The sequence below is a fragment of the Petaurus breviceps genome, unplaced genomic scaffold (genome assembly GCF_028583685.1).
Source record: "Petaurus breviceps papuanus isolate PSGF00001 unplaced genomic scaffold, PetGlider_PUasm1.0 91133, whole genome shotgun sequence".
In the NCBI taxonomy this organism is placed as follows: domain Eukaryota; kingdom Metazoa; phylum Chordata; class Mammalia; order Diprotodontia; family Petauridae; genus Petaurus; species Petaurus breviceps.
The window spans coordinates 53,822,985-53,849,010 of NW_027187419.1; the positions used below are offsets into that span (position 1 = coordinate 53,822,985).

Here is a 26,026-nt window from a genome sequence, read left to right on the forward strand (position 1 = left end):
TAGAAAGCCACTAATGCGGTTCAACTAGAATTCCTGGAATAGATCAAACATGCTTTAAAAAAAAGTTAAAATTTCTTAGGAAATAAATAAAATGAAAGCACTAGAAAAAAAGAATTGGGGGGTAAATGGAAAAGGAAATTAACAGCCTGGGACAAAAGGCACAAAAACTTACCCAAACAATAAACTCCCTGAAAAATAAAATGGACCAAATAAAAGCCAATGACTTCATGAACCAAGAAATATTAAAATTAAATTATTAAGTCTGAAAAGTGGAAGAAAATAAGGTAATTTATAGCAAAAACATTTGACCTGGAAAACAGATCAGAGAGAGACAATTTAAGTACCACTGGACTACCTGAAAGCCAGGACCAAAAAAAGAGCTTACATATCATACTGTAAGAACCAGAGTAGAAAAAGAAGGACTCTACTTGTCACATCCTCAAAGAAGCCCTAAAATGAAAACTCTTAGGAGCCAAAATCCAGAGCTTCCAGGTCATACAGCCAGAAAGAAAGAATTCAAGAACGCAGGAGCTACATTCAGGATAACACACAGTTTAGCAGCCACCATTCTAAAGAAGCTGAAGGCAAAAGCACACAGGCTTAGAGCAAAGAAAAATTTGCCCTGTAAAACTGAGTATAATTTCCAATCCTACAGGGAAAAAAAAGGAACTTTAATGAAAGAACATTTCTAAGCATTTCTGATAAAAAGACAGTACTGCAAAGAAATTCAAGTTTAAATTCAGAAATTAAGAAAAACATAAAAAGGGGCAGGTAGGTGGTGCACTGGCCCTGGAATCAGAGGGACCTGAGTTCAAATCCAGCCCCAGACACTTAACACTTAATAGCTGTATGACCTTGGGCAAGTCACTTAACCCCAACTGCCCTGTCTTTCCCCTCCAAAAAAAGACCCAAAAAAACCACAACATAAAAAGGTAATCACAAGGGCAGCTAGGTGGTACAACGAAGAGAGAGCACTGGCCCTAGAGTCAGGAGGACCTAAGTTCAAATCTGACCTTAGACACTTGACACTAGCTGTGTGACCTTGGGCAAGTCACTTAACCTCAACTGCCTTGCCTCCCCTCCAAAAAAAAGAAGGTAATCACAAATGAACAATCATGGGACTACACAAGAACAAATTGCTTATATTCAAAATATTGGGAGATGATCCCCCCATCATCAGGAGTCACAGGGGGAATTTAATCAGATGGAAGATTTGGGAATGGTTATGTCTTCACAATCTCAAAAGAAGAATGGAAAGAGGAGCAAAGAGGAACTGGGGAGGAGAGAAAAAGGAAAGTTAGGGGAAATTATTTCACATAATGAGGGTAGATAAGAAATCTATACAAACAAGGATGAGGGATTGCAGCCACTAGAACCTTATTCTCACACTGGTAAGGGGGAGTGGGGGGAGTAGGAAGGGGCAGCAGCATAGGAGATATAGAAATACATTTCATTCAATATGGAAACAGGAAGGAAAGGAGTGAATAAAGGGGAAACACAGATTATGGGAGGGATTAGTTCTAAGCAAAACAAACCCTAAGGATATACAAGAATATTTATAGCTCTTTTTGAGGTGGCAAAGAATGGGCATCTGAGGGATGTCCATTAATTGGGCAGCAGCTGAACAAGTTATCGTTTATAATGTGATGGAATACTTTTGTGCTGCAAGAATTTATGAAGGAGACGGTTTTAGAGAAACCTGGGAAGACATATATTAATCAATACAGAATGAAGTAAATTTACACAATGGAAACAATATGGCTAAGTCAAATAAATCTGAAAGACTGGGAACTCTGATCAGTGTAATGATCAACCACAATTTCAGAGAACTAATGATGAAATATGCTACCCATCCTCCAGAGAGATGAAACTCAGAATTCTGAATCAATCTCTTTTGCGCGCGCACGCGCACACACACACACACACACACACACACACACACACACTCTCTCTCTCTCTCTCTCTCTCTCTCTCCTTTTAGACATGGCCAATGTGCAAATTTGTTTTGCTTGATTACATGTTTCTAACAGGGGTTTTGTTCTGTTTTTTTTTTTCATTCTCAATACGAGGGAAAAGTGCACAAGAAAAAGAAGGCATATTTCTACTGCCTAAAATAAAGTAAAATTTCATTTAAAAAAAGAATGTGAAGAGATATCCCATTTTGTTTTAAGTTATCCTATTACATAGGCCACACTACAGAGAAAACAAACCTCTTTCTCAAGAATCTTACACTTTTAAACAACACAAAAAGGTGACTCTCCTCAAAAATTAAGAATTTTAAAAGGAATTAACTAAGCAATAACAAAAAAAATTACTAAGTACTACAACAGAAATTAAAAGTCATACCTATCCAAAATTACAGAACGTGATAATTTCTTATTTTTCAGAAAAAAAAATTAAGAGGCTTACAAAAATGTAAGTATAGGGATATTCAGGGACAAAAGAAGACCAAGTACTCAAATTAAATAAAATAGAAGTCAATATAAGGTTAAAGATTAGCCTTTTTTAAAAAAAATCAGCCTCTACATCAGGAAATTAAACATCTTATTAGTTAGAAAGAATAAAATTCAGTGTTACCAGATACATGGGAAAATAGGCACACTATTACACTATGGATGGATCTGGGAATTGGCATGATATTTTTGGAAAGCAATCTGCCAATACAGGAGTATAAAATCAGTCAACTCTTTCATCAAGTGGCTCCACTAATAATAGCTACTCATATTTCTATACAGGGCTTTGTAGTCTGCAAAACATTTTCCTTACAACATGTCAGACAGTATTTACAGGTGAAGAATGAGAGATTCTGAGAAGTTAAAGTGCTTGCCCTTTGCAATAGAACTAGGAAGTGCTTGGAGTTGGGATATGAATCCAGGTGTCCTAATTCTGCATTCCTTCCACTACAAAACTGTACTTTAAAGATATAATTAAAAGGAAGGGTAAGGGAGAAAGCTATAATCTACACAAAAAGATTTATATTTATTTTAATAGAATTAAAGAACTTTGAGTTAAAAGGATCATTCTTAGAGATCATTCATGAGGCCCAGAGTTTAACAGCCTTGCTTGCAGTTTCTCCCTTGTTCTTCAAGAGGATCATAATATCAGGGAGGTGGTATCATAACATGTAAGTGAATAGGGTTTGAGTGAAGCAGGGCTATGCAATGTCACCAGACTGTCACCTCTGGAGCCATTAGGGTCCAGAGGCCAGATATAAACTTGCTAGAGGTTAGTGAGAGAGTTAACTAGCATGTATTAAACACCTACCATGTGCTAGACACGGTACCAAGCACTGGAGATAATAAAGGAAGGCAAAAGACAGTCCCTGCTCTCAAGGAGTTCACAGTTCAATGAAGTCAACATACAAACAACTATGTACAAGCAAGACATACACAGGAGAAATGGGTAGGGCTTGAGCTGTGATTTGAAGGAAGCCTGGGAAGGAGAAAGAGAAGAGAAAGGAGAGCATTCCTGCCATGAGGGACAGCCAGGAGCCCAGCATCACTGCATCACAGAATATATAAAGGGAGTAAGGTGTATAAAGACTGGAAAGATAGGCTTACAACAAAGTAAGTGGCAGTCAGAATGGGAAATCAGTACTCCAAATCCAACACTCTTCTCATAATACCACCTGAATGAAAACTGAAATACATCTGCATTATATGTCCAATGACTAGGGCAGGGATGGGGAACCTGCAACCTCAAGGTCACATGTGGTCTTCTAGGTCCTTGGATGCAGCCTTCAGACTGAGTCCAAGTTTTACAGAGCAAACCGTTTTATTAAGGGGATTTGTTCTGTGAAGTTTGGATGTAGTCCAAGGGCCACACCCGAGGGCCTAGAGGGCCACATGTGGCCTTGAGGCTGCAGGTTCCCCACCCCTAGACTAAGGGAATGGCTGAAGAAACCATATTGGATTATCATGCCAAAAGGGGGGAAAGTATAAAGAAATATGGAAAAGCATATCCAAGTATACAAAGAAAGCAGAATCTGATCATAAACACTATGACTTTATTTTTTAAAAAATAAATATAAATACACAGAATAAAATAAGAGACCAAAGAGTCACAGAAGCAAAAAGGATTTTTATTTTTGAGCTAAACCTGAAATGAAATGCATCTGAAGGACTGTGCAAAAAGCTCATGCAAAATGAGTAGTTTGAATACGTTCTCTCTCTCTCTCTCTCTCTCTCTCTCTCTCTCTCTCTCTCTCTCTTTCTCTCTCACACACACACACACACAAAATTGGAGATATACATCAGAGGGAAGGCACTAAGATTAAGAAGGACTGAAAAAGACTTCCTGTAGAAGGTGTGAATTTGGCTGAAATTTGAAGCCAGAAGGTGGACATGATGAGGGAGATCATTCCAGGGAAGACAGACAAGCAGTGAAAAGCAAAGAGTGTAGAAATTGAGCATCAGGATTGAGGGGGTCAGGATTCTTCAACCAAAGAGTGCATGGAAGGCAGTAAGGTATAAGAACCCTTGTAAGGTAGGAAGTGGACAGGTTATAAAGGGCTTTAAAAGCCAATCAGATGATTTTATATATGATCCTGAAGGTAGCAGGGAACTACTGGAGTTTACTGAAAAGGAGGGTGATATGGTCAGACCTACATTTTAGGAGGATCATTTTGGCATCTGAGTAGAAGATGGACTGGAGCAGGGAAAGAAAGTCAAAGCAGGGAGACCAACCAGCAGGCTACTGCAACACTCCAGGCATGAGGGGATCCAAGATCTGGACCTGGGTTAATAGGGTAAAGAAAATAACTAATCAAATGGGAAAAGATACAAGTAGATTATAACCCATTGTTTCTTTCAACGGGGAAAGCTGATAGTTTCCCTTTCAATAGGGAAAAGCTGGTAATAACTAACATGTTGAGGTGATACCAAACAGCTAAGAAGAAATCAGAAACCAAAGTCCACGTACTCAATGAACTGTTCTACTGGTGGCAAGTTCTTTGGGTGGTAGAATTAGGTTCTGACTCTATTTTCAATTCCATTGTGACCAAAGAACTTGCCCAACTATTAAAAGTGAGTGACAACTTTATCTAGCCTCAGACCTCCACTATTTAGACATGACTGCAGTTGTTTTTCTGTCACATCAGACTCTTTATGACCCTATTTTGGGTTTCCTTGGCAAAGACATTACAGTACTTTGCTGTTTCGTTCTCCAGTTCATTTTACAGATGAGGAAATGGAGGCAGAGTTAAGTGACTTGTCCAGGGGCACACAGCTATTAAGTATCAGGCCAGATTTGAATTCAAGAAGTTCAGTCTTCCTGACTCCATGTCCAACATTCTATGCACTGCACCACCTAGATGCCCTCAGATATGACAGAACATAAAAAATGCACGTTTAATGCCAATCTTAAACAGATATGCAATTTTGGGAGAATAAATGGATAGACTCCCTATCCTTGGTTCTCTGATGTACCACAGAAAGATGACTTGACCAACAATTCCTTTTACTGACTTATGTGGATACCATGTCATCCTGGGAAGTTTTCTATCACTGGGTCCCATGCATCCCATTTAAACTACAATACTGGGACAAGAGGTCAGCTAGGTGGCAAAGTGAATAGAGTACTGGGCCTGGAGTCAGGACACCGAAGTTCAAATTCAGTTTCAGACACTAGTTGTCTGACCCTGGGCAAGTTTAACCCTTAACCCTGCTTGCCTCAGTTACCCATCTGTAAAATGAGCTGGAGAGGGAAATAGCAAACCACTCTAGTATCTTTGCCAAGAAAACTCCAAAAGGGGTCACAAAGAGTCAGACACAACTGAAAATGACTAAACAAAAATTGGGACAAGAAATCAGCTGTCCAGTTTAAATGTTAACTAGATGAAACTGAAAGCTAAAAGGAAAGCATCTAGCACAAGTCAGAACCTAGCTGGATTGTGTACTTTGCCAAAGGAAAAAACCTGTCTCTTATAAAAGAGGATGACTAAGTTATGATTTTAAGACAGACTGCCTAAATGGCCACATAATGTGTGTTATTCCTCCTTTGGAAAATACACCACCACCTTCAAGGCAAATGGATGAATATTCTCAGGTTAGACTTTTCTTGGGGAAAAAAGCTGGCAAAACTAATTATATTTTATAACTGCTTATTTCTGTTATCCTATTACTGGAATACTGATGTAACTTCACTAGTATAATTCCCCTTGTGCTTTATTGTAATCTGATTATAACTTTATTTACTGTGATCCTATCATTAGAATAGGAAAAATTTTTTTAAATGTTAATGAAATAGCTGACATATGCACAGCACTTAAAGATCTGCAAAATACTTTGTATATATGCTGTCAGATCCTCCAAAAACCCTATAAGGTAGGATCTACTATTCTCACTTGACAGGGGAGGACACTGAAGCTCAGAGAGGTTAAGTGACTGGCCCTGGGTCACACAACTAGTATCTGAAACATATCATTCTGAAGCCAACCTGAGGACTTTTCACTACCTATACTGAAATAGGTTGAATTAAAGGCCTCTGAAGTTCCTTGCAACTGAAAACTATCTCAAAAATGAGGGGCTGACAAATTAGAGATCAATATTCATAGTTAGTGCTTGGGTCAAAGTAGGAGACTGGTAAGATGCTAGGTTTGTAAAAAAATCTCTTCTATCATGGGGATCCCTACAAGGACGTACTACAAAGTAATGATAGGGCCTAGCCCTGTGATTTCATCGATACAGAGAATTCTCAGAGAAGGAAACTCCTTCAATCAAACCTTAACCCCGAATTATTCCCACTATATGACCTTCTTTGCTCCTGATCTCATGCTGCAGAATCCTGGGAAAGGAAGTCACACAACCATGCTACACATGTATAAGATCACTATTAAGATCAACAACAATTAAGATCAGTATCTACACTGAAAGGTAAAAATTCTAATGATATATGATTTATCTTCACACCACCACCACCAGTTGTTTGTACTCTCCTTCCTAGAATAAAAATTTAGATTCCTCCCCACTTTCTCCCCCAGGTGGCTTACAAAATCACCTCTCAGTTCCTGTGGGGTAGTCTAATTGAATTGTGAGGGCAAAAGCAAAGTAAACTGATAATGAAATAAGATTTTTAGAACAGTTAAACTACTAAAGAAAAAAATTATTTTGAGGCACTTCAGAAGCGCCTATTAAATAACTGGTGTTCATTAATAATCATTCTTACCTAGTTATTAAATCTTCCAAAGAATTATCTTAAGAAATATTTGCAACAGAATTCAGACTGGTTTTCCCCATCCCTAGTTTCAATTAGTGAAATTTTTATTGCACTTCTCTTATCCTTAAATCATCATAGCTAATAGTTATATACTTATTTTAAGTTTACAAAGCCTTCACTTAGCAATCTCATCTCCTTTGAGGTTCACTCCACCCAGACATATTGCCCTACCCAAATCCTGAGATCAGTACCTGCTATAGCTTTTCCTTCCATTCCTTCCTATTCACTTACACTTAGGCACCCCCTTAAATATTCTTCTTCCCCAGTTCATCTTCCTATTCAACTCCAAAGATTTGTACCTTCATTCAATCTCAGACACTTAAAAGAGATTGTCAGAATTTTGATCTCATCATCATCTCCACAACCTATAACTGAAATTTCTCAAATCATAACCTCCTGTCCTTCCATCTCTCCCTGAGCCTCACCCCTAAACTAATTCTCTTTTTTCACTGTACCCTTCAATCACTCCATACCGTCCTTCTTTCCCAGGCCACCACCCCTGCTCATTTTCCACAATTCAAAAATCTTGACCTTTTCACCAGTACAACTTTACATTGTTCTTGCATTCTTGAATCCTTTGCTCCAAGGTTCTATGATCACTCACCTCTCCCCAAACCTTTACCCCGGATTATTCCCACTGTCTGGCCTTCTCTGCTCCTGTTCCCATGCTGCACAATCCTGGGGAAGGAAGTCACACAACCATGCTGAGTCAACTACATAATTATTTTATCCAACCTCAACTCTGCCTCACAGACATATGCCAGTCCTTATAATCTTCCCCATCACACTCCTCCAACGATTGTTCTAAACCCTCTCTTCTCCCATCCTGAGCAGAGGATCTCTCCTTATAATCTCTATTCTCCATAATCCCTCATATCCCCTCCTCCTCATTTCATCTCATCTTCTTCATTCTAACTTCTTTTTTAAAATTTTCTTTGCTTTTTGGAGGGCAATTGGGGTTAAGTGACTTGCCCAAGATCACATGGCTAGTTTGTGTGTGTGTGTGTGTGCGTGTGTGTGTGTGAAGTGTTTGAGGCCGCATTTGAACTCAGGTCCTCCTGACTCCAGGGCTGGTGCTCTATTAACTGCACCACCTAGCTGCCCCTTTATTCTAACTTCTGATGAAGAGAGGGTTTTTCTACCCAAGACCAACATTTTCACATGTACCCCTCAATTTTATACTCCCCCCCCCAATTTCTGCAGTGGATTGTATCTACTACCCACTATTCCCTCTCTAATCTTCAATCTTTCCCCCAATCTGGCTCTTTCTCTATGACTAAATTTCCCCATCTTTTTTTTTTTTTTGCTTTTTGGAAGGGAGAATGCAGGGCAATTGGGGTTAAGTGACTTGCCCAAGGTCACATGGCTAGTAAGTGTTAAGTGTCTGAGGCCGGATTTGGACTCAGGTCCTCCTGATTCCAGGGGTGGTGTTCTATTCATTACACCACCTAGCCACCCCTAAATTTCTCCATCTTAAAAAAAAAATTCCCTTCACCGATAGACTCTCATATTCCCTCAAGCTAGATCTTATGGGAAGGAGCTCTGGAACATGAAAAACAGTTACACAGGATGAGAAGGCTCAGAGAGATTGTGATCCATACCATTAGAAGGAATGCTCACATCAATTAGATCATGATCAATTTAAGTATAATTGATATTTGAATAAGGAAGAAGAGTGCTATATATAAATAGCAAGAACTCCAGAAGAGCCAAGGTTTATTTGGAACCAATAGGAGCATATATAATAATTTCTCCTTAATCCTCAAGGGTCTCTGAAAAATGAAGCAGTGAAACGGATCTGAGGAAAATAGGACAAGAAGAAATCTCCCTTAGGGAGGGTCATGAAGGATAGTTCCTTATACCAATTCATGTGAGGAGGAAGAAGGCATATTTAAAGAAAAGTTTTAGAATGCAGGGCAGTTTGTTCCTAATACAAACAGAAGTATAAATGGAAAATTTAACCTGAAAAAGAGAAGACTCGAAAGCTGAGGAAATGACACCTATTTTAAGTATTTGAAGGACTGTAATAAGGCAGAGGGGATTGAGTTTGTTCTGCTTAACCCACTGGGCAAGTCTACAGTGATGGCAAGAAGCTAAAGAAAGGAAATTTGGCCTTCATATAAAGAAAAATGGAGTGTTAAGTGCAGACTCCTCAGGATCCAGCCGCCTTCTCCGCCACTGCCACAGACACCTTTTCTCCTGCTCTAGTCCGAGCTTCCCTGGACCTTGGCCAACACCAAGTGTACTTTCATTGCCATCAAGCCTAACAGCATCCAACAGGGCCTGGTTGGGGACAACATCGGATTCCGCCTTGTGGGCCTCAGAGAAACATCTGAAACAGCACTATGTTGTCCTGAAAGACAAGCCATTTTTCCCTAGGCTTGTGAAATATATGAATTCGGGGCCTGTTGTAGCCATGATTTGGGAGGGCTTGAATGTGAAGACAGGCAGAGTGATGCTGGGAGAGACCAACCCTGCTGATTTCAAGCCAGGCACCATTCGTGGGGACTTCTACATTCAAGTATACAGGAACATCATTCATGGCGGTGATTCTGTAAAATGTTGGTCAAGTAGTATAAGTCTTGTGCTCATGACTGGGTCTATGAATAAGGATTTTAAAAGTGGATATATGCTGGAACTACTCCTTTTAGTAGCTGTGGTATGCATGTGTATGTCTTCATCATTGAGTACGAGTGTGTGTGTGTCTCCGTCCCTGAATATAACATTTCACGCCAGGGGATTGAAAGGAATTAGAACCGCCATTTTCTAAAACAACCCTGAAATCCTATTCAATAAAGCCTTGGAAACAAGGGGCAAAATGAAAAGAAAAATGTCTTAATAATGGGAGCTGTCCAAAAATAGACTGCTTTGGAAGCAGTTACAATGCAAGTCTTTATGTAGAAGCTGGATAGCCATTTGTCATCAATATTGTAGAGGTGATTCTTGTTCAGGTATGAGTTAAACTGGATGAAGACCCAGACACTACTGAGGTTCCTTCTAACTCTAATATTCTATGACTCCTGTGATTATGTATTAGAATTCTTCAAGTGACTCTGTGATTATATTACTATATAGCATAATATAAATCTTTGCGTCTCTCTATTGTTTAGATGTGCCAATATGTCATTTTTAAAAATTTTGTTTATTTTTAGTTTACATCATTCATTTCCACAAGATTTTGAGTTACAAAATTTCTCTCCATCTTTCCCCTACCCACCACCCCAAAACGGTGATCCCACTGTATGCCCCCTCCCCCAATCTGTTCTGCTCTCTCCTATATCCTCCTCCATCTCCCCTCTGACTTTCCAGTAGGACAAGATGGATCTCTATACCCCAGTGCCTGTATATCTTATTTCCCAGTTGCATGTAAAAAAAAAATAATAATATATGTTTTTAAACATTTGATTTTTTTTTCTTTTGCTTTTTGGAGGGCAGTTGGGGTTAAGTAACTTGCCCAAGGTTACACGGCTAGTATTTTTGTGTGGGTCTCAGGTTCTCCTGACTCCAGGGCCAGTGCTTCACTCACTGCGCCACCTAGCTGCCCCCCTAAACATTTGATTTTAAAACTGAATTCCAGATCTTTCCCTTCCTCCTTCCCTCACCCACCCTTACTGGGAATATAAGCATTCAATATAGGTTGTACATGTGTAACTACACAAAACATTTCCATAGTGGATATATTGTGAAAGACTGACTATATTTCCCTTAGTCCTCTCCTGATCCTTACTTTTCTATTCTCTACTTTGATCCTGTCCCTTTTCAAAAGTGTATGCTTCCAACTTCCCTCCCCGCCAACCTGCCCTCCCTTCCATCATCCCCCGTCTCATCCCCTTCCCCCCTACTCTCCTGTAGGTCAAGATACCCTATTTAGTCCAACATGTCATTCTAATCTACTCTTTCCCCAATTTTAAGCACCAAGTCACACTACCATAGATGTAATCTGACCATACTACTTCCCCCTATTATGATCAGTCCTATTCTTTCCAGAGGCATACTACAACTTCATCCACTTAATTCCTACATTATTCCATTGTGCTTTATTCTCAACAAACTCCACTATATTCTCATACTTTTTAATGAGCATGCCTTCCACCTCCAGGTTTTGAACAAAACCTCTTTTCCCTGAGAACACTCTATCTTTTGTAACCCTCTACCTAAAAGGCCAGTTCTTCCATCTCCCTCTCCCCAGCTGTTGGAAACAGAAGCTGATATACTCCTTACTCTACACTACCACTACCCAGTAACTATGAGTGCTCACCCAAGGCATGGCCTTCCCTCTAATATTATTTCCCTCAGTGATCTTATCAGCTCCAATGGAGTCAATTATCTCTGAGTAGATGATTCTCAAATCTATTTATCTAATCTCTCTCCTGACCTCTAAGTCTCACATCTCCAGCTACCTATTGGTTATATTTACTGGATGTACTGTGGACATCTTAAACAACATAACCAAAAGTGAACTCATCTTTCTCCCCAAACCCTCCCCCTCTTTCTAACTATCAAGGTCATTTTCACCTAATTTTTGTTGTTCTTTTTGAAACTTTCAGTAAACCACTCTTTAAGTAACACAATATTAAGCTACCAAGGAAAAGATCTTTTTTCAGTAATAACTGCTGGGGAAACTAAAAAGCAGGTTAGCACTATACAATAATACAGATGGATGCACAACCTAAATTTAAAAAAATTTAAATTGGAAAACATAAGTTACCTAGGGGAAAACTTACTATTTGATAAAAACTACTGGGAAAATTAGAAAGCAGTGTTGAAGAAATTAGACTTAGACCAATACCCTATACTACACACAATATATTCTCAATAGATATGTGACCTTGATATTAAAGAATGTACTATTGTAAAAAAAAAAATCATAAGAGAAACAGATCATATACTTCTCACAGTTATGAGTAAGAGATATATTCTTAACTAAATAAGAGAGGCTATTACAAGAAATATAAGATAACTGATTACCTGAAACCAAAAAGCTTCTGCATAGACCACATTAATGCATCTAAGATAAAAAGGAAAGTGGTTGAATGGAGGAAAAAAAAAACTTTGTATCAAATTTCTTTGATGAGGGTTTGGTATTGAAGATATATAAACAAACTACACATACACACATATTTACATAAATATATGTGTCTGTGTGTATAGAAGACTAAGCCATTCTCCAATTGATAAATGGCTAAAGGATATGAACAGTACTCAAGAGACCTTCAATGTATTCACAATCATAAGAAAAAATGCTTCAGATCACTAATAATTAGAGAAATACAAATCAAAACAACTTTGAGGTTTCACCACATATCCTGCAAATTGGCAAAAATGACAAACAATGGCAATGGTCAATACTGCAGGGGTTGTGGGAAGATAGGCACACTAATGCAACATTGGAGGATCTGTGAAGTGATACAACCATTTCAGAAAGCAATTTGAAATTATGAAAAATAAGTGACTAAAACATCCATACCAGATGAACAAGAGACTCCGTTACTAGGCTTATAACCCAAAGAAGTCATTAAAAAATAAACAACAACAACAAAAAGAAAACACCCAGCAATAGCAACAAAAAAGAAAAAAGAAAAAACCAACAGCACTTTTTGTGACAGCTAAGAACTGGAAACAAAGTAGATACCCATCAATGGATGAATAGCTAAACAAATCGTGGTACATGAACAAAATGGAATATTACTGTGCTATAAGAAATTATGTGTGATGAATACAGACAAGATGGAAAGATCAACATGAACTGATGCAGAGTAAAGTAAGCAGAACCAAGAAAACAACATACTGTACACAGTAACAACAATGTAAATGGAAAGAACAACACTTTTTTTTTTTAATCAAAAGTAAATTTTACAAGAGGCAGTTAGATGGCTCAGTGGATAGAGTGCTAGGTCTGGAGTCACAAAGACCTGAGTTCAAAGCTGACCTCAGATCCTTACTAACTGAGTGACTGTGGACAAGACACAATTTCTGTTTGTCTTAATCCACTGGAGAAGGAAATGGCAAACCAATTCAGTATCTTTGCCAAGAAAACCCAACGGGCAGTAAGGCCCACAGGGTCACTAAGAGCTGGACATGACTGAACAAATGTAATAAAATTATTGTAAATATCAAATTTAAATGAAGGGATGTGAGAAGACATACCCAATCTGCCGTTTCATGGAGGTGAGAGATACACAGGTATTATACAATGCATATGTTTTCAGAATTTCTCAACTTTTTTTTCCTTCTCCCTAAAAAAACTGTAATATGTAATGGCTCTCAGGGAGAGATAGGGGAAGGATACATGATATACTATAGTGATGTATGAAACAGAAAATATCAATAACTTATTTTTTAAAGGTCAAATCATTTTTCAAAAATGATAGGATAAAAGGATGTACCTATGTACCTTTCACAACTATGGCTGGGGCAGAGATGATCATAAAAGATAAATTAAACAGTTTTTATTACATAAAATGTTAAAATTTTTACACGTACAAAACCAATTTAACTAGAAGATACTTTTTTTTTTTTTGCTTTTTGGAGGGCAGCTGGGGTTAAGTGACTTGCCCAAGATCACATGGCTAGTGCTTGTGTTAAGTGTCTGAGGCCGGATTTGAATTCAGGTCCTCCTGACTCCAGGGCCAGTGCTCTATTATACCTAGCCACCCTTAAACTTTTTCACTATGGAAAAATCTTAACATCAAATACCTCCTAAGAGTAATTTTCCAATAGTTAAGTGATCAAAAACATAAAAGTTCTCAAAAAAATACAAACTAATAACTCTTTAAAAGAAACTTCTAAAAAAACCAAAAAAAATAAATAAAATTTAAAAAAAATAAAAGAAACTTCTAAATTACTAATAGCAAAAGAATTACAAATCAAACTCTTAAGGAATGACCCCACATCCATTAAACTGGAGAAGACGATAAAAGACAACAGTCAAAAAACTGTAGGAAAACAGGACCACTAATATTCTGGTGGAGCTGTAAACCAATCCAACCATTCTATTAAAAATAATCTAGAATTTTGAACAAAAGGTCAGTACACTCCATACCCTCTGATACAGGTTACAAACACCCAAATTTACCAAAATATTCATAGCTAGTTTTCTGGGGATAATAAAGACTGAGAAATTAAGTTATGTGCCTGCTGACTGGAATAATGGCTAAACAAATTGTGATAGATTATTATTGTGCTAGAAGAAACAATGACCGTGAAGAATTCAGAGACATAGGAAGACTTCTATGAATGGAGTATAAATTAAGCAGACAAGAAAACAATATGCACAATGACTAACAATAAAAATGGAAATAATAAAACTGACCACTGTCTAATCATAATGACCAAGTTTATCCTGGAAGAAGCAGCGACAAAAATGCAACTACTTCCTTTCAGAGAAATACAGTAATACATATTTACATGTATGACTGATGCAGTGAAGATTGGATACAGGCAATATAATAATTTAAATGAAAACACTGCAGAACTCAGATTATTGAAATAACTAAACTTAGTTCAAGAGAAAAGAGGAAGAAACATACTTCCCCTCTCTTGAGGGAGAGAAGGGGAGGTACTATAGATGTGGAATGATATACTATTTAGCTGTGGTCATTTATTCTGGTTAGATTTTGCCTAAATTTTTCTTTCTTAAAAGGAAGAATTCTTGGCAGGTAAGAGTTTTTAGAAAATAATTCTTATATAAAAAAAGTTGCTGATTCAAGAAAAAATTATTACAAATAATTCTGATATAAAAAAATAAGTTGCTGATTCAAGAAAAAATTATTACATACTTCCTTGCCTGCTTAAAAAGAATATACTGAATGTGATATGACTCTTTTTTTAATGGCTAAAGGTCATTATCACGAACAGAAACTATTGTACTATACTGCAATAAAGTCATGTCTTCAAAGACCACTGAGATCATGTTTGTCTACTTGCTTTCATATTAAAGAGGACAGCATCTGCTTTGTAGTAAATGTGTGTCTTCACTAACAGCAATCATTTCCTAATATATCAGCTGAAATACTACCACCATTTGTCTGCTACAACCTAGGAAGAAGTGAACATTGCCTAGGGAAACCAGATAAACAAGGTCCTTAAATCAAAAGGGTTAACTTTACAGAAAATAGTTAATAGGCTCCATTCTTTTTTATTTATTTATTTTTAGTTTTCAGCATTCATTTCCGCAAGATTTTGAGTTACAAATTTTCTCCCCATCTTTCCCGTACCCCTCACTCCAAGACAGAGAGCCTACTTTCCTCCATTCTTCTTAACTAGAATAAAGTATGTGGATTTTTGCCAGTTATTTTCTTCTCTTATTTCATTATTTCTATATTCCTGTGTCCAGACAAGGGGACAGGGAAGGAAGGAAAGGATAGAGAAAGATTAGTTTTCCTTTATGTCTGGAACTGAAAGGAATCCTCAAAGTGGTCAAATTCCATTATAATAAGGGATTCAGTAAATAGTTATTATCACTCTCAAACAATCATAACAACACTGTTTTGTTAATTTGGCTAATATAACCACAAGTGTTTTTCCCAGTACAGTATAACTTTCCATAATGAAAGAACTGCTTTCCATCAAGTACCTGATCTTATATCACTTATATTGTGACATTTATACAGAGGATATAAATCTAGTAAATATTTGTAGAATAATTTAAAATGAACACTTAGTTTGTGCAAAGCACTACATGAGGCACAAGATGAAATAAAAACTTTATATATAACATTCCCTGTTCTTATGGAGTTCATAGTTAGGGCAGAGGGAAATTAGGGGGAGGCACACACACAGAGAACACTATAATACAGTATTATAAAAGTCCATTCAAAAAGCACAAAACATTGTGCAAACAAAATTAACTATTTGATGTATCTAGGATGAGAAAAGAAATGGTCAAATGGGGGAAAAGATTCTTTATCAACAAATTTCTCCATAAAGTTTTGGTATCCAAGATTACAGCACAACATACAAACCTAGACCTACAACCACCCCTTTTAAGCACTAAAGTTTGCTCATATGCTTTGTTAATTTATTGAGAAATGGCTTTGGGGCATATATATGTGTTTGAATACATATGTATGTATATACACACACATATATGCTTATATGTACATATTTACACATATATACATCTATGACCAAAAGTCATTCTTCAATAAGCAAAAAATAGTAAACTTAAAAAAAAAAAGTAAACTTTAGTGCTTAAATCACAAACTATTAACAGATGAAAGAATGTTTCAAAATCACTGAGAGAAATTCAAAACAAAACAACCCTAAAATTTAACCTCACACCACACAAATTGGCAAAAATGACAAAATTGGAATAGTTAGTGTTGGAGGGGATTTTGTGAGGATAAGCCTACCTGTATATTATGAGTGGAACTGTGAATCAGTACAACCATTTTGGAAAGCAATATGGAATCACGGAAATAAAGTGACTACCCTTTGATCCATAGATTCCTTCCACTAGAAGCCATGTACCCCAAGGAGGTTACTGGTAAGTAGAGAAGTCACCATATTCACCAAAGTATTTCTAACAGCATTTTTTGTGGAAGCCAAGAAATGGAGACAATGTGGATGATCACTGATTAGGGAATATTTAAATAAACTAAGATACATGAATGTAGTAGAATATTACTATGCTGTAAGAAACAATCAACATTGCAAAAGAAACAAAGCAAGACTTACACACAGAACTAAGTAAGTAGAGCCAAGAAAACAAAATACACAAAATTACAAACAATAAGGGTGGCACAGTGAGCACTGGCCTAGAGGCAGAAGGACCCAAATCCGGCCTCAGACACTTAACACTTACTAGCCATGTGACCTTGGGCAAGTCACTTAACCCCAATTGCCCTGCTTTCCCCCTGAAAAAAGCAAAAAGAATAACTGGCTGTGTAACCTTGAGCAAGTTACTTAACCCCGATTGCTTAAAAAAAAAAAAAAATTTACAAACAATAAGCCTAGACCCAAAGAAGAAATATAATCTCCACCCCACTCTTTTGGAAAAGTGGAAGGTCCATGGGTGTGGAACACTATATGTTTTCAGACATTTTGATATCTATATTGAGTGGCTCTGTTTTTTCCTCCTCTTTTAAAATTTTAATAAAAATGTTAGTTGTTACATGGCTCTCTGGCAAGGGCACAGGGAAAGAGACTGGGAGAAATTTTGGTAATATAAAAACAAGTTATCATTAAAAATTAACTTTTCAAAAATTAAAAAGAAAAAAAGGTACAAAACAAAGTATTAAGTGAGATCAGAGGTAAGAGATCAATATTATACTGACTCTGGTGAAGAGGAGAAATTGGCATGAATGGCCATCAAATTTATTTTGGTTGACTAACAAGGTGCAATCACAACAAACTTTCTAGGCCCACCTGTCACATTCCTTCCCCAAAATACTTAAGCAATTCAAGACTCACAAAATGATACAAATTAAGGAGAAAATGCATATAAAGGTCAAGGGTGATTATGTCTGTATGCATGATATTTCCCTCTTTCCCCTATAATGTAATTTTTTCATTTCCAACAAGTACAAAGAACATTGTAACACACAACAGCACAATAGCACAACAGCAGAGAGGTGGCACAATGGACAGAGCACTGGAGGACCCTGAGTTCAAATTCAGCTTCAGACACTTACTAGCAGTGTGAATCTGGGCAAGTCACTTATTTGCCTTAATTTTTTTCTTCTATAAAATGGATATAATATTGTTGTGAGAATCAAATGAAATAATAATTGTCAAGGGCTTAGCACAGTGCCTGGGACACAGTAAGCAGTACATCTTTTTCCCCAGTCCTCTGTCCATTGTGTCACCTAGTTGCTACTGTGATGTGTATTACGTTCTTCATACTTGTTGGAAATAAAAAAAGAACTACATTACATGGAAAAGAAGAAAATATGCATACAAACAAAATCAATTTCTCCCTATCTACTGGCTCATTTCCCACTATCTACAAATATGCCCATGTCTTTCCATTCACAAAAAAGCCTCCCTAGATCCTTCCATCCTAACTATTGTTCTGTATTTCCTCTGTTCTTGTACATAGGTTAAACTCCTCAAAAAGAATTGTCTACAATAGGTGCCTCCACTTTCTCTTAACCCCTTACAATCTAGTTACCCACCTTATCATTGGACTAAATCTACTCTCTCCAAAGTTACTAATGATCTCTTAGCTGCCAAATACAATGGGCTTTTCTCAATCTTCATTCTCCTTGACCCCTCCTCAGCCTTTGACACTGTTGCTCTTTCTTTCCTTTTGATATTCTCTGCCCTCTAGGTTTTTAGGACACCACTTACTTCAGATTCTCCTCCTTCCTATCTGACCATTCCTTCTGACCTATGCCTCCATGCTGTAATGTAATGCCAAGCAAAGGCAACTTCCCAAGGTTCAAAATACCAGCATAGGTGCTCTCCATTTTATTCAGTGGCAAATTAAGAACAGAGAAGATCAAAATATGACATCATTCAAAATATAGCATTTACTAAGTGTGATTAAATAATCTCCAAGTACTACCCCACCCCAGGACCTTACATTCATTCAATCAATTACAAAGTCCCAGTTCTAAATACTACTCCACCATAGGCTGTACCTTCATTTAGTCCATCACAAAGCCCCTCTTCTCAAATGGAGATTAGTTTCCAAACATAAGTAAAGTACATTCATTTGTTCAATCATAAAACACAAAAAGGTCAAAAGTTCCCCACCCCTGGATCACAATTGAATCTACCCCAGAGTTACAACAAGTTTAAGCACAGCACTTAATACCCAAATGGAGGTCTTTTCTTCATCTTGACAAGAGGCAAGTTCTCAGCAATCTTTGTTCCTGGGGAAACAAAGCTTAGCAAGGCCACAAGATACACTGCCAGTCTCTTCATCAATTCATTGTCTGCAGAACAGTCCTAGGACCCCTGAAAACATTAGCAAAACCCTCTTCCAGGATTTCTGTAAACATACAACAAGAAAATCCTTCTTCAGGGCTTTGGAACCAACAGCAAGGTTCCAAGAATTCTGCAACAACAGCACTGTCTTTCACCAATGGACAAATCTGGCAAAACAACATCAAAAGAGACAAAGTACCAGCATAACAGCCATGTCTCCTCAGTCCTTGGCAGCTCTGGGTGGCAGGTCTGAAAAGTCCCGGGCAATTCAAAGTGGCCCTCAGCAATCCTCTCAGTCTCTCTTTGCCTCCAAAGGTGCTGCTTCCAAAAAGTTCTTCTGCCTCTCTCTTGTGTCTCTCCAAATCTACTTCACCAGCTCCTCCCAATTCAGGACTCTCTTTTCAAGTCAACAAGTCCATCCCACAAGTGGGATTAACAAGCTCTGGTTTTAACACAATCAAACCAAAAACCAAGCCAATACAGGGGAATCTTTAAATTACATTACTATTACACGTGCCTCCAGATCATGCCCTCTAAATGAATGTGGCCCTCTGTCCTGGGTCATCTTCTCTTCTCCCTCTACACTATTTCATTTAGTGGTCTTATCATCTCCCATGGATTTAATTACCATCTCTGTGCTGATGATTCTCAAATCTACCTTTCCTGCTCCAACCTCTTTCCCGACCACCAATCTCCCATTTTCAAAAACTGCCTTTTAAGATATCTCGAATTGGATGGCTAATAATAATAATACTCGACATTTATATACACTCAATATGTGTCAGGCACTTTCCTGAGCTCTCTAGAAATATCTCATTTCATCCTCACAACAACGCTAGCAAGTAAATTCTATTACCATCCTGTAAGGGTTATGGGATTTAAAGATCTTCCATGCCCCATTGGACGTGCTGACATAGCAGGAAGGGGCGGAGCAAGTGAAAGCGAAAGCCAGAGAAAGCGAAAGCCAAGCTAGCGTTCCTGCGGTGGCTGGCGGTGGTGGCAGCGGTGGCAGCAGCAGAGGCAGCAGCAGAGGCAGCGGCAGCGCGAAGCCCTTTTTGAGTTAGGACTGCTAAGGACTTTCTGCTAAGGACTCCTGCTGAGGACTGCCAGGGGCCGGAGCTGCTGGGAGCGCGCTTCCAGGACGCTGGGTGGTTGCTGTGCATGGGGAGAAGAGGACCTTTGCCTGAGGTAGCCTGTTCTGTTTTAAAGGCTTGAGAATGTGGGTGCTTTCTACTTTATCTACCTGTGCCAATTTCATAACTACTCTGATGGCTTTCACTTTCTGGTTTTGGGACTCAGTCTTTTGGTATCTTAATAAATTTTCCAGTTTATTCCCTTATATGACAAGCATGATGTATTTTGTGATGGATAATTATATCAGCATATCTGTAATCTCCATAGGCATTGTGAATATGGCATTTTTGCTGATACACATCCCCATTTTACAGATAAGGAAACTGGGGCAAAGGTTAAGAGATTTGCCCAAGGTCTCACACAGCTATTCATACAGCTATTAAGAGTCTGAGGCTACATTTGAACTCAGGTCTTCCTGACTCCAGGCCCAGTTTTCTATCCATGGCACTACCCAGGGGGAAACATCTTAAACTCAATATGACTAAACTAAATGCATCTTTTCCCCCTAACTCCTATCTACCTTCCCCATTATGTAAAGGGCAATATAATCCTCCCAGTCCCCAAATAGATCAAAGAAAGAAGAAAAGGACCTACATGTAAAAATATTTATGGCATCTCTTTTTGTGGTGGCAAAAAGCCAGAAACTATGGGGACGTACATCTATTGGTAAATAGCTAAACAAATACTATATGAATATAACTGAATACTATTGTGCTAAGAAATAATGAAAGGAATGATTTCAAAGAAAACTAGAGACTTGTATGAATACAAAGTGAACTGAATAGAACCAAAACAGATTATAAGACACTTTAAAGACAAAGAACTTAGATTAAAGAATTCTGATCAACACAATGACCAACCACAATTTCCTATAAGCAATGGAATCAAGGTACAAACTGAGGCATACATACATATATGTTGTTGCTTATGATTCATCTCAGTTGCATCTGACTCTTCATGTCCCATTTAGGGTTTTCTTGGTAAAGAGACTAGAGTGATTTGTCATTTCCTTCTCTAGTCCATTTTACAGAAGGGGAAACTTGAGGCAAACAGGGTTAAGTGAATTGCCCAGGGTCACATTGCTAGTTTAAGTGTATGTATGCATATATATGTGTGTGTATGTATCTGTTTGGTCTTTGGACATGGCCAATGCAGGAATTTACTTTGTTTTACTATATATATTTGTTAAAAGGGTTTTTTTCCCCCGTATTGTGGGGTGGGGGGAAGATGGGAGAAATAAAACAAATTTTTCTTAGTTTAAAAAAACATTTAATTTAATGTAGAAAAAAAATGTTTCTTACCACTCACATTAAAGAAAAATAAATTACTCCTCATCCTGAACTAGAATGCACACAGATGTCATTCTGAACTATAGAGTTTATTCTGCTCATAATCTTCTATGGCATCAAAATTTTAAAAGGAATTTATATTCTAAATGTGTTGCTTTTGGAAAGCCACCTTTCTCCAGTTGGCAGGTAAACGAAGTGCTTGCTGATAGAGGTACCTTTCAGGCTCTTTTGGTCACTTTGTTATTAGAAAACAGGCAGAACAATCTGCATGGCTCCATGGCAATGTCAAGAGAAATTAAGAAAAGCCTCTAGTATCATGTCCTGGGTAGGTCCCTGTGACACGCAGGACAGACAAGAGTAGCACAGAAAGGGTTAGGAATTAGATCGCCAATCCATTTGATTATCTGAGTATAGGTCATTCATTTTAACACTTTCAGAGATTCTTTACTTTGTTGTGGATTCTCCACAAGGCTACCGCCTAGAATCAGAAAGGTGCATTCAAATCCTACCTCAGACACTAGCTATGTGACCATGGGCAAATCATTTAACATGCTGGAGACTCAGATTTTGCAAATGCATAGTAGAGAAAATAAAACCTTATTACTTACTTTGCAGGGTTATTGCACAGTTTAAATGAGAGGGTATACAGCACAGAAGCAAACCTTAAAGCACCTATCTTAACAATATATCTGTATGCAGCTACATGGGGCAGCTACCTGGCACAGCGGATAGTGTTGGGCTTGAAGTCAAGAAGACTCATCTTCCTTAAATTCAAAGCTGGCTTTGCCAAGTAAATCCCAAATAGGGTCACAGAGTCAGACAGGACTGAAAAATAACCTTGGGCAGGTCACTTAACCTCCATGGGTCTCAAGCTCCTCATCTGTAAAATTATAGGGTTGGCCTAGATTGATTCTTAGGTCCCTTCCAGTTCTAAAATCTATGATCCTTTGTTAGCTATAATCACCATTTCTCTCTGCCCTAGGAAAGAGTTTCATGAGTTTGAATGTGACAAAAAAAATTTATCAACTGCTGACCAATCTTCTGGTGATAACACTACTGGGTCATGTTAAAAACCTCTCTTGTCATCTCATCCTATAAACTAAAATGTAATGACATCTTGGCATTCATACTAAAAGTACTAAGTACTGGGTAGTCTTTAAAGAGCTTCTTGTACATAAGATGAGGCAAAACTGAACATTTGCCATTTTGTAACAGGTTATCCATGTGACTTTTTAAATAAATTTCTTTGTCAAAAGACAAAAAATATCTTTATAAAGTTGTTAGACAACTATTAATGAGACAGTTCATTACACACATTTTTACTGAAGAGCCATTTTAAACAACTAGAATTTCTCCAGGTCTAATAGTGAATGCTAAAACAAAGTATTCTACAATAACTCATTCCATAAGATGAAAAATTTTAACTACACCTATTTGAATTGAATTGCCCTTCTTGCTATTCTAAAGTAGTTTTAGTTCTATACCTAAAAATAGTGCGATTACTTCTATTCATACCATTAGTGAAATCACAGATATCATCTCATGAATTCCCAGAAGGATTTAACTTTTGGTGTCAGTGAGGTACTTCCTCCACCAAAGCGAATCAAAACATTCTCTGCAACTTAGTCTGGTAGAGTTGCCTGGGACACAGAATGGTTAAATGACTTGCTCAGGGTCCTGGGCCAGTTAGGAGTCTGAAGATTTGAACCAGGTCTTTCTGATTGAAGCTAGATCTCTATCCATTATGGCATGTTATCCTTCATCCAAACTGGAGAAAATAGATAATGGGAGAAATTAATTTTCTATTTTAATATTTTTACTAATTATTTCCCAAAAATCAGATCTACCTCTCTGCTGATATAAGAGCATGAAAGATTCTCCCTAAGTGGAATATAAATTCAATTTTCAAATAATAATCAAACTGGTGGCAAAATCAGTTGTGTCAAATCTATGAATATGGGAAGAGTTCATTACTAAATTGGTGGTAGAGAGAATCCCAGAAAATAAACAATTTTGATTATATAAAATTGAAAGTTTTGCACAAAAACATAACAATTAAAATTAGAAGAGAAACTGAATCATGGGGGACAGGGGAATATTGCAGTAAGTTTCTCTGATAAAGGTCTTATCAACTAAAATATCAAAGAACTAATTCAAAATTTTAAAACCAAGAGCAATTTCCCAATAAATGGTGAAAATATACAAAGAGGTAGGTTTCAAAGGAAGAAATCTGAACTATCAATAACCATAAGAAAAAATGCTACAAATTACTAATAACTAGAAAAATATACATTCAAGTATCTGAGGTACTACCTCACACCCATCAGACTGGCAAAGATGACAAAGTGGGAAAATGACAAAAGAAAGCAAGAACACTAAAGTATTGTTGATGAGGAATGAACTGGTCCAAACATCTTAGAAAACAATTTATAGTGGCTCTGTTCATGGTAGCCAAAAACTGGAGACTAAGGAGCTGTTCTCCTATTGGGGAATGGCTAAACAAATTGTGGTATATGCACGTAATGAAATATATATCGTACCATATTAAAAGACAAAGTGGACAGTGTCAGAAGAAACTGGACAGACCCCTATGAACTGATGCAGAATGAACTGAGTAAGGCTGAAAGGACAATTTAAACAATAACATTACAAAGATAGCGATATGAATCTATGCTGAAAAAGTTACTAACCTATGTATACCCTTTGGCCCAACAATAACTCTACACTCCAAAAGATATCAAAGACAGGAAAAGGACCCAACAGCCATAGTATAATAGTAGTTTTCATAATAGCCCTAAACTGGAAACTGAAAGGTTACCTATAGGAAATTTATAAACAAATTGTGAAATATGAATGAAGTTTTAGAGGAAACCAAAAAGGTCTCTATGACTTGATGCAGAGTGAACAGAACTAGAACTTACACAATAATAACATTAAAGAGTAAAACTATTTTGAAAGCTTTTATTATTCTGATTAATGCAATAGACTATGAGTCCACCTGGCTAGATACAAATCACAACTATCCATCGTCTGCCAGAGATGATGAATTTAAAATCCAGAATGGGCCATGTATATTTGGACATGGACAATGCAGGAATTTGTTCTCCTGAGCTACATGTATTTGTGAGGATTTAAAAAAAAAATTACTACTATTCAATGGGAAGAGTGGAAGGAATAATGTTGGTTTTATAAAAATAAAAAGGGAGATAGGGAGAGTACCAATAGATCAAGTTTTATTTTTCTGATCAGCTGAAGACAGGGAAGACAAATGCTATTTACCTAAAATATTAACCTCTAAAGATGAGCCCCTGGTTGTTAATATTTGCACTTATTAGACCAACAAATTATTTTCTGAATACTGGAACAGAAACAAATACTGATAGCCTCAAAAAAGAGGCCACTCTTTTCGTTTCAAGATACAGAAAAGATGCAACTGCAAACCCTTTTTTAATACTTTTCAAAGTGGGAGGTAATAGCCACTGCATGTTAGTTACCTCTTCCTCCCCAAAAGCATTATCCACCCTGTAAAATACTCTCCTGTGAAATTTAGTTGAAGAGCTGAGTGATACTCATTGCATACAGGTACCAAGATTATGTCAGAGAAAAAGAAACAATACACTGATTTCTGGCTACAACTGGTGCAAAAAAAAAAAAAAAAAAACCACCTCACTCAGAGCCCGAGTCTTCAACTTCCAAAAAGTTTAGTGAAACACGGAAGTCAAAAGTTACAAAAATAATACTGAACCAGCAACTCCGAACAAGCACTTTGTTAAGTGATATGTAAGTTGTTGTAGCAGTCCCCTTCCCTCCTCCACCTCCGCCCGATGCCCTTTAACTCTACCCTACCAAGCTTTCTGGACAACTAAGTAACCTGGGGCAAACAGGGTGGGTGAAGCCGGAGGTTGCACCACGGAGTCGGCCTCCTCCAAATAGACGTTACTCTCCGGGGCTTGGGGCGAGGGCAAGATTTGGCCGTGGTGACCTTGGCCCCAAAAGGTTTTTCCTCCATTCCTCCCTCCCTCCCACGTGCTGTGGACTGCAGCCACCTTCGGAAAAGGCGCTTAGAGATCTCGACCTCGGGGGGGAAAACGTGGGCTGCTCTGCCGCACGGTCGGCAACTTCCCTTCCCTCCAACCACCAGCTTCCGTCCCTGGAGTCGGTCCCCACGGATCCCCACGAGCTTCCACCCGCGCCCCGGGGCTCCCCACGCCGGCCAAGGTGGACTGCGAACCCAGGACGCGGGCAGGGCGAGGAGCAAGCGGAGCGCCGGGCCGAGGCAGCCTCCCGCGCCCTGGCGCTGGGACGGGCGGCGGGGCGGCGCGGGGAAGGGGGTCTGGGCTGCGGGGGGAAAGCAGAGGAGCGATCGAGCGGGTCCTGCGCCACGGCGCCGCCGCCGCCGCCTCCGGGGCTCCCTAGGGGCCCCCAATGGAGCCGGTGGGGCCAACGCGGGAAGCCGGGCCTGGGAAGGGGGGTGCGAGCAGGGCCGCCCGAGGGCCCAGGGCTGGGGGGCAGGA

At 38.3% G+C, this 26,026-nt stretch overlaps 1 protein-coding gene across 7 annotated transcripts in view; it reads right to left on the bottom strand.

Annotated features, from left to right (window-relative positions):
• XPO4 (exportin 4) overlaps window positions 1-26,026 on the bottom strand; it is a 212,280-nt gene that overhangs the window by 105,275 nt on the left and 80,979 nt on the right. For 3 of the 7 annotated variants that reach the window (XM_069080302.1, XM_069080304.1, XM_069080305.1), the window contains exon 2: window positions 4,608-4,734. The exons of the other annotated variants lie outside the window; for them this stretch is intronic. The gene's annotated coding sequence lies outside the window, so the exon portion shown is untranslated. The remainder of the gene's footprint in view (window positions 1-4,607; window positions 4,735-26,026) is intronic. 7 annotated transcript variants of the gene reach the window in all.